At 39.0% G+C, this 17,082-nt stretch overlaps 1 long non-coding RNA gene across 1 annotated transcript; it reads left to right on the forward strand.

The window, feature by feature from the left end:
* The first annotated feature begins 1,468 nt into the window (after nt 1-1,468).
* Nucleotides 1,469-16,594, forward strand: LOC129144895 (uncharacterized). Its single transcript, XR_008549698.1, has 4 exons — nt 1,469-1,584; nt 1,961-2,200; nt 2,430-2,503; nt 16,525-16,594. It is a non-coding gene; the product is annotated as an uncharacterized LOC129144895 (long non-coding RNA).
* The last annotated feature ends 488 nt before the right edge of the window (nt 16,595-17,082 follow it).

Consider the following 17,082-nt stretch of genomic DNA (forward strand, 5'->3'; position numbering starts at 1 on the left):
GAGTAAATATGGCCTTTTGTTATAAATTCCAGGTGCCTTTCTTAAGGCACAAGTGAGAAGCACAATACAGAGTAACTTCTCCCAGCTCTTACCTGAGTACAAAAGTGTTTCAAGCTAAAAGATGTCTGTAAAATGGCCTTCAAAGTTCCTAACTGGTATGAATCCACATTGGAAGGAGTTGTGCAAGAACAAAGACTGATGTTAGACCTTCTTGGATTCATCTTTGGGGAAGTGTGAGAAAAAGGACTGATAATGGATCTTGTAGGGCTTGATTATTACAGCTATTTAAAGAATAATGTGTTTCTTATTACAAAGTAATTAATGTTTGCTTATGTTCACTCGGGTTTGCTTATGTAGGTTGTCATGGTGTCAGAGACACTTTATAACCTGCCTGCTATAAATAGGTTCTGCCATCTGCTGCATCAAGACGAAACATATTCTAGTGCATAAGACCTTCAATAGAAAATAACTTTAATACAATAAGTGTGCAATAGAGAGACTATAGTTAAAATAGTTTCCAATGAAACACTCAAAAGTTACCCATCCCCTCATGGGTAAATGCCCAGCCAAACAGGATTGGCCTAAAGCAGGATCTCTGAGGCCCAAAAGCCTGTCACAAATCTAAGGCACCTTCTGGTGGGGACCCATAAAAAGGAAATTGTTGAAGGGGACAGCAGTTTGGAAAGAAAGCAGCAAAATCAAAATCCAAGTGCAAGATAAACCAACCTTCCCATGGGTCTCTCACCCACATCTCTGTCTCTTTCAAGTGTCTCCATCCATGTCTCCCAAGTCCTTGGTACAAGTCCAAGGCGGAGAAGAAAGAGAAGCTTCTTTAGATGTCTCTCCGTTCCATGTGCCTCCTCCAGGTCTCTTTCTTGCTCTCTTTCCTTCCTTTCCCCTGTCTTCTCCAGCTTCTCCTCCCTGCTCAGCTCCGCCCTTCCTTGGGTCAACAGGGAAACTGGACTCTCTCCTTTCCCTGGGGATTACCCCATTATACTTTCTTTCATTGCTTTTGTTCACTGCACCTTTCCCCAGCCCACCAAGGTCACCTTCAGCAATTAACAACTTCTCAGCTTCATTTTCTGCAGCTATTGTACTGGTATAGAACAGCCCCTTTTTTTTCCTTTGGTCTGGCATGCTTACTTAAGGCTGTTCCTTGGAGGGGGCAAAGACGTGGAAATTGACAACTCCCTGCCCATCTGGAAGCTGCTAGCGGCTGCCTCACACAAGCATACATTCCCCTGACCCAGTCAAAGCTGTTTCCCTGATTTTCAATTTGTCTTGCTCTGTAACTTTCAGCTCTCATTTGTTCCTGACACAACCCAACCAACATTGATGTTGTTATGCTAAAGGGTCTTTGCTAGAGCCCCTCCATCAGCATTTTGCATCACAACAGTTATACCTCACAATGCAAATACAAGTAATGTGTGCAGAAAGATTACAATGCACCCTACAGGTCCCATCTGAAGTCAGCTCTGCTTAGCTTTCTGACAAAGTCCCAGATATTCCCGAGACGTTTCACTGCAATCCAGTCTGCTACCTGGAAGTCAGATTGCCTAACTCCACTTGTCACCGGTCACTGAGGTATAGGAGTCAGATATTGCAAACAGTTTAGAATCAGGTGGGGGTGGGGATTGTTTGAAATGCAATTCACTTTGCTTTCTGGGCTGACTCTCCAACAAGGCTTTAGAAAGCACTTGTTTTTCTGTTTGATTATATTCCGTTCCCACACCAGTCTCCAGCAGCTCTTGTCTCTTCTCTGTGGGCTGCCTGCCCCCCCAGTTTTCACCCACATATAGACGAAAATATGTTCCCAAGATGCCAATGGTTTTCAAAATGTATTCACTGATAGGACCTAAGTTTTATTGTGATGAGACTTTCTTTGTTTGTCTTTATTTTTTGCTATAATAGAAAGTTGAGGATTAAAAAAACAGATAGAGTTTATGTGTAATTGTTACAGGGCAGGGAGAGGACCACCCTGTTGCACAATGAGGACAGATCTGCTAGGACCTGATTACTGAAAATCGCCTCAAAGAATGTGGGAGCACCCCTGGGACTGTTCTACACAGGCTTGTTGCTTTAGGGTCTCTTGTTTTGTCAGCATCGTCTGAAAATAATGAATAATCCAAGATTTGCTATTGTGGCTACCCACTGGCTTTGCTTTCTAGAAACACATCCAATCCTGACCTGTCCTCTAATGGTAACATTGCAGAGATATTTCATAGGCATTAGTGTTGCAATGAACAGTAAAGAGACTCCCATTTGAGTAATATAAAATCAAAACTGTGTTGCTGCTTTGGAGACACTGTCTCCAACTCAAATGCACAACTCTATTTTGCACTGAACTAGGAAAGAATTTGCATGATTTTCTCCAGGATGACAGAAACATGCAAAATATGTCGGTTTACAAATATCTCACTCTTCTTAAGACCTAGTGCACAGGATTAAGAACAAGTCTATGGTGAAATCAGAAGAATCACTGATTTGGGAAGATCTCAAGCAGGTAAGAATGAGAAGCCAGGTTTTATTTTTTTTTTTTTGAACTTTATTTTTTAAAGCTTTTTTTTTTTTAATAGAGGCATGTTTTTATTTATTTGTTTGTTTGTTTGTTTTGTTTATACATGCACTGGGTACAGTCAGAAGCACGGGAGGGTGAGAGAATTCACCAGAGCCAGAGCAGGGAGCAGAGCAGGCAGAAGGACCGAAGTGCACTGCTGAGGGGAGCAGCGGGCAGCAGGAGAGGTCTGCGCGCCATGTGGGACCCTCCTCCGGTGGCCGGGGAGCAGCCAGGGATCGAACCGGCACCACAGAGGCCGCATGCAGCTTCGCAACCCAGCACTCAACTGCTGCGCCACCGGGGAGGTCCAGAAGCCAGGTTTTAAATAGCTACTGCCAGCTATAAAAACAAGTGAACTGTAAATTCTTCTGACTATAGGTTTCCCAAAACAGCAGAGATAGAAATATTCCTAAAATTCTAATACAGGGAAAACCACGCAAATAAATACTTCTTAAGGCAATCGATGCATTAAGAGGAAGCATTTGCAGACTAAAAGCCACATAATACACAGAGGTTGCATCCTGACAGGATACTTGTTAAAAGAATCCATTTGCAGCTCCAATATTCAGGGTCAGTAATTTCTCAGAAAAAGGTTAATGGAAACAAAACAGAATTCAGGGCACATCTCCCATCCAGTGTGCAGAAATACAAGCAAAATACACCCTTAACGTATCCTCTGGTTATAGAATACAAAATTATTGCAACATTCTATTTGGTAAAATTTGTAATCAATACAATAAAGAACAAAGGGAGACTGAAGGTGAGATTGGGCAGGTAATATAATGACCTCTGGTCACTTCCAGTCTGAGGTTGCAATGATTCCATGTTTGAAGACAGAGTTTGGACGTGAAGAAATCAAGGGGTAAGTGGATGGAGCTGGAGAAATTTTCTCAAATCAGCTTCCAGCCTTAGAAGCTGCTCTGAAAAACTTACAAATGTATCACAGACTTATAGAAATCTGAGAAGGTTAATGGAGTAATGAAGCCATGATGGCTAATGTCAGTATTCTAATCTTCCTTTCTGGAAAGAGGGAAACCTGATCGAGCAGTGGTATTCTAGAAATAGTGGACCACAGGCATCTGGTTTGTGTTTCAGAGCCTAGCACAATACCACAAACAGTCCCAACAGAACAAGAGAAGAGTCAAGCAAGAGACTATGTTAAGAGAGAGTCTAGAAACACTGAGAAGACATAGGAACCTTGAGCACAGATGTTTGGAACAAAATGAAGTCAACATGAGGTCAGATGGCATCCTTCCAAAAGGGGATATCAAAGCTGTCCCAGTTCAAAAGACTTTTGAAAAATACACCACTGTATTTAACAGGCCACACAGCAATCCATACAAGTCAGTCCCAGTAGGTCATGGATAATTTGTAGCAAGGCTTCACCACCTGCCAGGTTGAGGGCTAAGTATTCGGCAACATGTTATTTGAATTTCATAGCTACTCTCCATCCTAATCAAATACCTCAGAGAAATTTATGGACTGATGGATCTTCAATGAAATTAGACAATCACAAAGCTACACTACCTAGATATTTTGGGGTACATGGTATCACATACCCCACCTTAAACTCCTTTAATTGACTAGCACTGTCCCATTATCATCACATGACACTGTAAGGAGCAGTCATGTAATAGTATCATTGTGCTTAGTGAAAGGATATTATTGGCTGGAATGTAATTTTGTTGCTGCTTTACCTCAAGACACCATCTCCAATTGGAATGCTAAACGAGTGGCACAACTCTGTTTTGCACTGAACTAGGAAAAAATTTGCATGATTTTCTCAAGGATGACAGAAACATGCAAAATATATCGGCTACAAATATCTCACTCTTCTTAAGACCAAGTGCTCAGGATTAAGAACAAGTCTATGGAGAAATCAGAAGAATCATTGATTCGGGAAGATCTTAAGCCGGTAATAATGAGTTACCAAGGAACATTTGTTCCTGGTCTTAGTGCCAGGAATTGTTATAGCTCTCGAAGCATCCAGCATGTTTTTATCTTATAGACACTAGATTGTACAACTGATCCTGTTTCCCTAGTTGCATTGGCTGCTAGGAAGCTCCAGACCAGATATAAGGACCAACTAAAGGCAAACAACTACCTTATTCTAATTTTTTCTTGCTCCACTTTTTTTGATTTAGTTATGCTATATCTTTTCATCCTATAAAATCTTTTACATTGTTTAAAACCCTTCCCACACGATCAGGTATAAACACATACATACACATACACAAACATTCATACGTGCAGATCTAATTGCTATAGCCAAATTGCAAAAAAAAAAAAAAAAAGAGAGTATAGATAATAAGTCTTTTGTGTACATATAATTAAAATTAGTGAAATTCCTGTTCCCTGTTTAAATTACTTCTTGTTAAAATTTATAAGTAACCCAGTTTTCCTGCTTCACATTTTTATTGAGAAAATCCATATTCAACTTGCCAGAAACCTGAATTTCTTTATTCCTCATAGAGCCAAGCCTTCTGATTTATATGGAACAACTTCTCCATCTATTGGCACAATATAATATTGCAAATAATATATTAAAACCAAATGTTCCCTATTACTCTATGGAGGTTTTTTCCCCCGGTGAAGTCTCTCAATTTTCCACTCTCAATAATTAAATGTATTCCTCTACATTAAGCTCTTTGCCTTCAGGAGTTAATAAACCTATAGAAAGTAAATTGATGGCATTATCACTGGGCTAAGAGGCTTCCTGGATCACAATCTTTACCTCCTAAAGGAAGTCAAGCCAAATTTCCAACATAAGATATAAAGGAATGAAGAAATTATTATGCATAGACTTAATCTAAACCAGTTTAGGACATGATAATCATTTAAAAATCATGTTTAAGGACTGAGTGAAATGCCAATATTTCAGTCCTCATTTGGATAGCTTGTAAGTGACAAAACACAGGGGCAATCAAAAGAGCCCATCAATTTTGTAAGAATGTATCATAGCCTAATACTGAATATTGATAAGGAACCAAACTCACTATTCCTCACCAACCAATAATTCTTTACCTTTGATTAAGTCCTTCCTTTCATCTGACAAAACAATTCCACTTACTCCTAAATGAAATACATCACCCTTTAAATTTTTTGAAGCATAAGATGTTCTCAATATCTCTATAGTGTTGCAATCTCTAGGTGACCCTGCATATGTACAGTGAATTTATTTATGTGTACATCTCTTATATTATTACCCTACAGATCTAAGCTTCAAACCCAACTCAAGAACGAGTGTAGCCTTGAGCAAGATACCTACAGCCTCTGAAACCTTTTTCCTTGTGTGTACATAAAAATGATACTATTTATCTTATTGGATTGTCATGAAGCATAAAAAAAAACTATTTTTAATACCGAGCACCTCGTAGGCAATAAATGATAGATTTTAAGAGTTGTTAGAGTTGCTGTTGTAGAAAGAAGAAAAAGTTTTCCCATAAATTTCTTGATTTCTCAGACCCTTCCGAATTGAATCATAAGTGAAACAACTTAAGAGGACCTGAAAGCAAGGAGCTTCACAAAAGACAAAAAGTAATGTAATTGATGAAAACTAGGATGTTTTGAACAGGAAGAAGCAAATGTAAGGAGTAGATCCCTTCCATCTCCAGCCTGACAGCTCTGCTGGTCTCTAGTGTCACTAGAGTGGTGGACTGTCACAATGGACAGACAGCAAAGGAGAAAACACACTTGAGTTCAGTCAAGCAAAGCAATGCAGTGGACTAAAGGATGGGCTTGGAAGTGAGACATAATAACTCATCACTGAATAGAAGGGCCAATTTATGTATATATATGTGTGTGTGTATATGTATATATACATATATATAAATGAAGGATGACGCAATAAATATATACATACATATTTATTACGTCATCCTTCATTTTTATACAATATGTGATTTCCCGTGAAATTCCCACCACCATTTGACCCCTGCACCATCACCATAGTCCCTTGTGCTCTTCCCTCCCCTGTCCTAATCCGTCTCCCTCCTCTTCCCCTACAGAATGTCTCTGGTCTATGGTTGCTTATTGATATTGATTTTTTCTTTATGATAGTTATTTTTTTCCTGATCCCTTACTTGGTTCCTCTACATTCCTCCTATAAGTGAAACCATCTGATATTTTTCTTTTTCTTTCTGGTTTATTTCACTGGGCATCATCCAGAAGGGCCAATTTTTAAGAGTCCTCGTATCTGGCAGATAAGGAGCTAACTGCCCACAAAAAGGCTGAACAAGTTCAGAAAGTAACCTCTCTCCTTGGATCCATCCGAGAAGTGAGGTCATAGGGCAAACCACTACCAGCCTCCACTCTTATACCTCCCTACCTTCATCCTCCCTCTCTCCCCACCATGCCTGCCAAAATTGGCAAGACCAACTGGCAGATACAGAGAATCATAACATACTAGGGCAGAAACACCCAGAGTGAGCCGTCATGGAATCTAAGAATGATGTTTCAGTATATGTTCTTCAGTTGTGAAATGGTTACCATAATCGAGCTAATTAACATCTCACACAGTTACCTTTGTGCATGTGTGTGTGGTGAGAACACCTAAGATTTACTCTCAGCAAATAAAACTTTAAGACTTTGATGAAAGAAATTGAAGAAAACACAAATAAATGGAAAGATATCTCTGGTTGGAACAATGAATATTATTAAAATGTCCATATACCCAAAGTGATCTAGATTCAATGCAATCCCTATCAAAATTCCATTTTTCTTTTTTTTTAATATTGTAATTCTATTTTTTATTTTTATTTTCTTACATCATTGTTTATTCTTGTGTAATATTTGATTTCTGTCCTCAGCTGCAGTCCTTGCACTTGTCCCAGCACCATAGCACCTATGAACAATCACGGTACTTCCTTGTGCTCTTCCAATCTCTGTCTTGACCCCTCTATCTCCTCCTCCGGTGCTGTATGCCACAGATCTATGGGCAGCTTGCTAGTTTTGTCTTTTTCCTGACCCTTTGTTTGGTTTCCTTATATTTCACCTATAAATGAAACCATCCAATATTTCTTTTTCCATCTGATTTATTTTGCTTAACATAATCCCTTCCAGCTCCATCTATGTTGCTGTAAAAGGCATGAGTTTACCTTTTTTGATCACTGAGTAGTATTCCATTGTGTATAAATACATCTTCTTGATCCAGTCATCTGTTTTGGGCATTTAGGTTGTTTCCATAACTTAGCTAGTTTAAATAGTGCTGCAATAAACATAGGGGTGCAGTTTTCCTTTTCAATCAGTGTTTTTGAGTCCTTTGGGTAGATTCCTAGGAATGGGAACACTGGACTAGATGGCAGGTCCATTTTTAGTGTTTTGAGGAACCTCCACTCAGTCACTCCATAGTGGCTAGACCAGTTTGCATTCCTGCCAGCAGAGTAAGAGGGTTCCTTTTTCTCTATCTCCTCTCCAACATTTGTTGTTTCCAGTTTTTTTTTTCTTTTTTTAAGTGACACACTGTTCAATGTCTTTTTTTTTTTTTTAAAGATTTATTTATTTGCAGCAACATGGATGGCGCTGGAAGGGATCATGCTCAGAGAAATAAGCCAGAAAGAAAAAGAAAAATACCGGATGGTCTCACTCATAGCAGGAATCTAAAAAACCTAAATAAGGGACCAGGAAAAAGAATAATTATAAGAAAGTGAAAATCAAAATCAACAAACAACTATGAACCAGAGACACTCTATGGGGTGTGGGGGCCGGGGAGGGGAGGGATTGGGGTCAAAATAAGGGGGTTGCAATTGTATGGGGAATATAAAAATAAAATTTATTTAAAAAAAAAAGTAAATAGCAAGAAAAACCCTGAATCCATATAACATGCACTAGGATTGAACAATTAAGTAAACAGGCAGCAGATGATGGGAGCCAAATTCCTCACTGTTGGAGAGGAAATGTCAGATGAGCAGGAGGAAGAGGCTAGAATGATCCATGTAAAATGGATTAGAACCAAAGACGTGAGTACAGACTCATTTAACTTAATGTAGATACAGATGAATGCACATAAAAATATTTATAAAGGGCCTCCCCGGTGGCGCAGCGGTTGAGCGCTGGCTTGCAAAGCTGCCCGCAGCCTCTGTGGCGCTGGTTCGATCCCCGGCTCCCCGGCCACAGGAGGAGGGTCCCACATGGCGCGCAGACCTCTCCTGCCGCCCGCTGCTCCCCTCAGCAGTGTACTTCGGTCCTTCTGCCTGCTCTGCTCCCCGCTCTAGCTCTGGTGAATTCTCTCACCCTCCCGCGCTTCTGACTGTACCCAGTGCATGTGTAAACAAAACAAACAAATAAATAAATAAATAAAAACATGCCTGTTTAAAAAAAAAAAATTAAAAAAAAAATATTTATAAAAATGTGTAACCACACAGGCTACTGTGTGCATCTTTCCTTGTTCTGTGAGGGGCCTAGAAGCACCTACCACGGTAGCAATAAGCACACATACCTAACATCCAGATCTTGATTTCCAACACAATTCTCTAGTAAAAGGAGCCAGGGCTCCTTAGAGAAATGTTTGGATCTAGGAGTCGGGTAGGAAATAGACAGTAGGGCCAAAAGCAAAATAAAACAAAAATAATAAAGATTTATTTATTCATGCATACAAGAACCGGGGTACAGGCCAGATGTGCAGGAGGGTGAGAGGATTCACCAGAGACAGAGAGGGGAACAGAACAGGCATATCTACTTAAATACACTGATGAGGGGAGCAGCGGGCGAGACAGGAGAGGTCTGCCGCACCTTGTAGGTATCTCCCCAGCTGGCTGGGATCAAACCCGCACTGCAGAGGCTGCAGACAGCTTCACAGTGCAGTGCCCAACCGCCTGCACCACCATGGAGGCTGTTTCCAGGTGGTTTTTTTTTTTTAACGTCATTCTCACCAGTGTGAGGTGGTTTCTCATTGTGCTTTTGATTTGCATTTTGCTGATAAGTGATGTTGAACATGTTTTCATATACCTGTTGGCCATTTGCATTTCTTCTTTGGAGAGGTGTCTTTTTAGCTCTTCTGCCCATTTTTTGACTGGGTCGATTGCTTTGTTTTTGTTGAGTTGTGTAAGCGCTTTGTAGATCTTTGCTATAGTCGTTTATCAGTTTTATGGTATGCAAATATTTTCAGTAGGATGTCTCTTTGTTTTGGTCCCTGTCTCTTTTGCTGTACGGAAGCTTTTTTGCTTGATGTAGTCCCAGCTGTTTATCTTCTTCATTTTCCTTGCTTCTGGGGATGCATCCTCAAAGATGTTTCTGAGGTGACTGTCGTAGAGTATTTTGCCTCTTTTCTTCTAAATATTTTATGGTTTCAGGTCTTACATTCAAGTCTTTTATCCATTTTGAGTTGATTTTTTGTGTACAGTGTGAGATAGTAGTCTAGTTTCATTCTTTTGCATGTGGCTGTCCAGTATTATCAGCTCCATTTATTGAAGAGGCTATCCTTGTTCCAGTGTATGTTCTTTGCTCCTTTATCATAGATTAGTTGACCATATATGTGTGGTTTTATTTCTGGGCTTTCAATTAGGTTCCATTGGTCTGTGTGTCTGTTTTTAGTCCAGTACCATGCTATTTTTTATTATTGTGGCTTTATAGTATAGTTTAAAGTCTGGAGGTATAATTCCTCCATTCTTCCCCCTTTTAGTGAGGAGAGCTTTGACTATTTAAGTTTTTTTGTGATTCATAGGAATTTCAGTGATATTTCTTCCATTTCTTTGAAGAATGCCATTGAGATTTTTTTATTGGAATTGCATTGACTCTGTAAATTGCTTTTGGTAGGATGGTCAACCAGTAGCATTTTTCATAGAAATAGTAAAAGGATTTCACAGAAATCCTAAAATTCAAATGGAACCACATAAAAACCTGAGTAGGCAAAGCAATATTTATTTTTTCCAATTATGTTTATTGATGCAAAATTGGTTTACATTATGGTATTTGTTTTAGGGGTTATAGGTTCAAACTTCCACAAATATGTTTTCACCACCAAAGCCACAATACTCTTCCACCATGTTCCACTTGTACCCACTAGTACCCCACCACCCTCCTATTCTGGTAAAGGCAAAACGACCTTGAAAAAGAACAAGAAAACTGGAGGTACCACAATTCTGATTTCAAATTATATTACAAAATTACAGTAATAGTGTAATACTTGTTGATATTTATACTTTAAAAACTTCAAATCTTCAGCATTTGCCTTCATCTCCTGAGTAACATATAAAGAATATTATATGCTTTATATTTTCAAACTACCATATCAACAATTTTTTTTCAAGTTTCCTGCTGTTGAAATGTATGACCTTTGGTTTCTATTACAAATTCAATCAAGGCTACATCAGGAATATTTGGGCTTTATAATTTTATTTACAAATTAATATTCAAGAAGTATAAAATTTTAATGAGTATCAGTTATCAAATTCTCCCATCACAGTAACACAAAAATTAATAATAATACCCAGTTGTGAAGGGTCCTGAAATTTACTCTGCCTCAGTGGGTGGAAATTTTAACTGATAGGAGTTTTCTAGCAGACAATTTAGAAACACATTTCATAAGTTTTAAGAATGTACAGACCCTTTGGCCCGGCAATTTTTCTTCTAGGAATGTGTGCTCAGGAAATAATTAGAAAAATGATCAAAGTTTTATGCATAAAAATTTTAGTCTTTATAATGGGGAATAAAGACACTTTAAAATAGTTTAAAACAGGGATGATCAATGGTTAAGTAAAACACAATTATGTAACATTATAAAAATATTTTTTTCAATTAACAGGAAAGTTTTTATGTTATGTTTCAAAGAAAATGCAACATAAGTCTACCCACTGTGTTCTTCACACTCAAGCTAGGACATAGACAGTGAAAACTAAATGGATTATGGGTAGTTTTTTTATAAAGTGTGGAGGGTACACATGAGTGCACATATACATGGGTATGTTTTCAATGTTGTTTGCAGTGAACACTTTTAATTTTATGATAATGGAAGTGATGTACTGAAATATTCTTAATTTCATCTCTGTTTAAGTCACTTTTTAATTTTACTTCACAGTAACGAATGTCTCCTTCAAGAATACCTCATTTTGCTTTCTCCAAAAGTTGCAAAAACAGCTTGGGTAATGAGCAGTTTATTTGCAGTGATAACGTATTGGTTCTACTTAGGAAACTAGCTCACAAAACTTTTCCCTATGGCAAAACAAAAATGTCATACACAGAGGTATTACAATGTTTATGCTAACTTTGGCATTTTACAGACTTGAGCTCATTATTATTCTCATTAATTTTGTGATTGTTAATAGCACTGCTATTTATGTGATGACTTAACCTTTACAGATTTCAATCAAAGATCTCAAAACTCAATGGAGAACGTGCTCCGAATGTAAGAAGATGTACCTCTGAGTGATTTTTCCCAGTGGGGAACATATTTTGATCCTCAATATCTTTAAACAACCGGGAGGTCTAGCTAGAAAAAAGTCAAGAAATAATCACTTCAGGGTCTCCCCTGGTGGCGCATCGGTTAAGCACTGGGTTGCGAGGCTGCCCGCAGCCTCTGCAGCACCAGTTCGATCCCTAGCCACTGGCGAGGCTCCCACAAAAAAAAAAAAAAAAAAAAAAAAAAAAGAAAGAAAGAAAAAAGAAATAATCACTTCATTAGTAAAGATATAAAAATTATAAATGACTAATTGACTTTCAAAAATATAAACTATGAATGTCTAAAACACCTATGAAATTAAAACAACCTATGTGGGTATTTGTAGATGTTTTCTTTTATGAAGATAATCCTAAAACATGGCAAAGAATAAGGGCTTTTAAACAAAGAGCCATATTATATGGCAAAACTACTCTGTCTAAATCTGAGCTGGATAAACAAGAACGAGAAACACAGTGAGGTCCCCACTATTCACTTTTACCAATGTATGATTTAGGCCATGTTACCATCATTTTGTCTTAGCTTATAGAGTTGTTCATCAGTCTGTGTCAGCTACGTTTCTATAGTAAAGCCATTGACCATAATAAACATGCACTTAATATGAACTATTATATCTTTCATCTTTTTCTGTACTTTAGAACAGTTTGTAAAGCATAGCAATTACTATAGTTTAAAAGAACTATCCTGATGGTGAAAAAAATCTAAGTCTAAAAAAAATCAGCTGTGCCCAGGCTGTATAAGACAGCACTTGGTGGTAGAAAGCCAAAACAGTTCTACCATGTCTGTGGTGGTCATACCTCCAGAAATTATTGAATTGTTGCCACTCAGCTCCAAACCCTTCCTTCTGTATTCTGTTTTTTGATGCTGAGGCCAGGACTCTCAAAATACCTTCCTGCTTTGTCTGATGGCTCTATGTTAGGATATGTCAATATCCTAACAGATCTAAGCACCAGAGGGGAACCTGAAGGGGCTAGAGGAGAAGATACTCATTCCTCCCTGTTTCCTGTGGGTTTCCTGTCTGCTTGTTGTTCCATGAGTTAGTCCTGCCATGCTTTTCACCCTACCTGCCCATAGCAGCAGCCAAATTCAGCATTCAGTTTTCTATATACTTGCAAACACCTGTCCCACAGAGACAACAGAATCAGCTCATCACCTCATTCTTCAAGATCTGGAGCCCAGGCCCACAGGGCTCCCCACTGCAAATTCAGAACCGTCAGCACCTGTCCAGCAGTACCATCTCTTCAGAGGTCTGAGTTGCAGTTCCATGGGACACCTCCTCTAAGTTTCCTCAGCTAAGGGTTGGCAGTCCCTTCCTGCAGTTACTGCCTTCTTGATACCTTTTTTTTTCCCTTTCAGTGATTAATAACACTATACCTAGTAAAAAATTCTTTCTTTTGCTTCAAATAACTGGTGTGCTTTCTGTGCCCAAATTTGAGCCAATCTTAGGTTGGGCTGCTACAACAAACTATGATAGACTGAGTGGCTTAAACAGGAATAGTTCCTACTCACAGTTGAGCATGGAAGTCTAAGATCAGGCTTTCAGCGTGGTTGGGTTCTGGTAAGGGCCCTCTTCCAGTCTGTCCACCAACCATTGATGTATCTTCACTGGGCTTAGCTCTCTAGACTTTTCTGATAAGAGCAATAATCCCTTTTGTAATAGCTCTGCCCTCCTGGCCTAATCACCTCCCAAAGTTCCCACCTATAAATACCACCACACTGGGGAGGGTGTCAGGATATCAGCGTTTTTTGATGTAACACAAACATGTAGTCCATTGCAAATATTTACTGATACAAAAGAGAATATACAACATCTAGCAAAAGTCACATGGATTTACCTTTTGACCCATCAATACCTTGTCTGGTACTCTATGCAAAAAGATACGTGCTAAAAGATTTTCTTAGAAGTGCTGTTTATAATAGCAAAGTTTGGAAACAAAATTGTCTGCAAAGGGTACATGCACAGAATGGAGACTTATGAAGTCAAAAAGGGCATAGGAAATTATTCTATATATTTGTTCTAGAGTAATCTCCATCATTCATAGTTAAACTAAAAAAAGGAGGGGGTGGGAAGATGCATCTTGTATCCTGCTATTTGTCTAAGAAAAGGAATAATAAAAGCACAGCCACATATTTTCTGTCATTAAATTAAATTGGAAGAGAAACAAAAAATAGGGTGTTTATTGGAGGTAGGAAAGAATAAGTTGAAGATCAGGATAGAAACGAAACATCTCTGGGTATACCTTCTTTTACAGATTTGACTCTCAAGATCTGGTCATCAATTTCAACATGGGTTGGAGGGGGCCTCACCAAGTGGGTGTCCTACATTTTAATTCAATTCTGACACACTCTACCTATAGATAACAACAGATCCCAGAGGTTAAGGTGTCAGTTTAACAAGACTGCCTCCCTACTTCAGGTGTGCTCCTGAATGACCAATTATAGATTAGAGGTTCCAAGAACCTCTACCTTGTGGTCAATTAATTTACTAAAGCAGCCCACAGAACTCAGATAAATATTTTATTTATTGGATTACCAGTTTATTATAAAAGGAACAGCCAGATAGAAGAGATGCATAGGATAAGGTGTGGGGAAAGGGTGTGGAGCTATTATACACTCTCCAGGCACAACACTCTTTCCAAATCTCCACATGTTCACCACTGGGAAAGTCTCTGAATGCTATCCTTTTGGATTTTTATGAAGGCTTCATTATTTAGGTGTAACCCATTTAGTCATTGGCCATTGTCAAGCAATTCAACCTCCTGCTCCGCTCCCCTCCCCTCTCAAGATATCAGGGGGTGGGCATGAAAGTTCCAATCCTAATTAAATGGTTAGTTTCTCTAGCAACCAACCTCCACCCCTAAGCACTTTCCAAAAGTCATCTCATTAGCATAAAAGAGAGACCTTTATCATTCAAGAAATGCCAAGGGTTGTAAGACCTATGGGCCAGAAACAGCAGGGAAGAAAAACAAATATTTTTTTAAATTATAAATCACAATTCCACAATTTTGAAACAATAAAAATAATTGATATAATCATAAACTATATTTTAAGTGATATATTTTATAAACAAACAAATGAAAACTCTATCCACTGGAAGTCATTATTTTTACAAAAACCAATCCAACAGCAATGAGCACCTCAATGCCCAGATTATGTCTCTAGGTACCATTTCCTGGGCTCTTTTGAAAAATGACAGGTGTAAGTCTAAACAGAAAATGTATAGTGAGTCAAAAACTGCTATTATACTCAAAAACAAGGACGCTATCAAGGATAGCTAAGTCAAAAGGACTCAGGCACAAACTTGAAGACATACATTCATGTACAATCCCAATGATTTATGATCACTCATTAATCATTATGGTAATCAAGGTCTACTCACATAAGAAAAAAAATAAAAAGCCAACCAGATATTATAGACCTGTTGATAAAAGTACACATCATCTTGAGTATTCTTAGCCAGAACATAGAGCCATAATCCAATCAAGTTCGAATTACCTGTACCTATTTGCAGGAGATACAAATATATATTAAATGACATCTTGGAGATACGATTGGCAAAATCCAGGTGGTAGAATACCATAGGAAAAACAAGTATTTCTTCAAATTAAACTTCAGGAGAAAAGAATCTAATTTAAACAAATTGTTTTAAAAATTAAAAAACATTTGGGAAAATTTAAACACAGATGGGATATTTTATGCTATTTTGGGATTTTAAAAACTTTTAATGTGACAATGATGTTTTGGTTACATTTTTAAAACAAAATAGGTGACATATAAAAGTGTATGGAGGCAGGTATTTGCTTCAAAATTATCAGGATTGGGGAGGAATTAAGGAAGAATATAGGAAAAACAATGGCCCAGATTGTTAATTGTAAATTCTGGGCAGGGGTTCATTACATAATTCTTTTTACTCTTTTATGCTAATATTTTCCATAATAAAAACTCCATTTAAAAGGCAAATTCATGTAAGTGTGTTAGGAACTTTTTTTGGGTGGGGGAAGGGGATGCAACACTTTGATAACTCTTCCTTTTACCTGCATGCTTATTGCAGTAGCCAAGTTTTCCATTTCTTCTAGAGTCAACCATTTCCATTTCTTCTAGAGTCATGCACAATTTATATGTAATCCTTGGAGTAGTGGGGGGGATGTATGTGATGGAGGACAAGAATAGAAAAACGGAAAGGAGGCCTCACAAGACTAAAACCTGACTCACACAAGGAGGTGGGGGTTGAGGGGAATACCATGACCCTAACCCAGCTGTAGAGGTCGTGACCCTTAGGCACCAGTGCCTTATCACAAGGCATGAGACCCAAGAAGGATCAGATGCCATAGAGAGTGGAGCACAGGCCTGAGGGTAAAGATATGGAGATCGGGCCCACCCTGGAATCTCTGGTCCCTTTCTAGTTTTGCCGGTTACCCAACATCCGCAACAAGCAGGCCTCTCCATGGAGGAGTGAGCCCTCCCAAACAGAAGGGGACTATATCAGTGCAGTCTCTGCACAGGCTTGGGGCAGCACTCCCACTGCCCACCTATGACTATGCAGGTGCTTCTTCTCACTAACTCTCTCCCTTTGCAGGGCAGCAGCCTCCTGCCTGCCGGTGACCTGCACATGCCGGGACTTCTTCTCGTCACTGACCTCCCTCAGCAGAGGCCTCTCTCCTCAAGGCCGCCTGCCTGCAACCATGCAGGCCTCTCTTAGCAAAACCTGTCCCTTTCCCTTTCCCTAATAAACCTGTTCTTTAAATATGACTAAAATCTCTGTCTCATGGAGAAACACACCTGGGGAACTCGCCACATGCCGCTGAAACGGGAGCTCTGGTGAAACCTTTCCCAGAGTGAACCCAAGGACCCCGCACTCACTCCAAAAACTTCATCCTATGCACTAGAGTTTTTGTTAGAGAACAAAATAATTAGGGCTACTCTGTATAAAATGTAAGACTGTAAACAAACCTGCCTGAGAAGAACAATCATGCCTGATAAAGAGAAATGAGGAACTGCTTGGTCATACAAACCTGGGAAAACGAGAATAGAGAAGAAAGAGTAGCGCTGGGGAGGATGGCAGATGGCGATGCAGCCTGTGATCAAACCCTTCCCCATTACTCTGGAAAAGAATAGAAATAGTCTATATGCAACA

This window comes from Talpa occidentalis, unplaced genomic scaffold (genome assembly GCF_014898055.3).
Source record: "Talpa occidentalis isolate TD23 unplaced genomic scaffold, MPIMG_talOcc4v2.1 talOcc4.7, whole genome shotgun sequence".
NCBI classification, from domain to species: domain Eukaryota; kingdom Metazoa; phylum Chordata; class Mammalia; order Eulipotyphla; family Talpidae; genus Talpa; species Talpa occidentalis.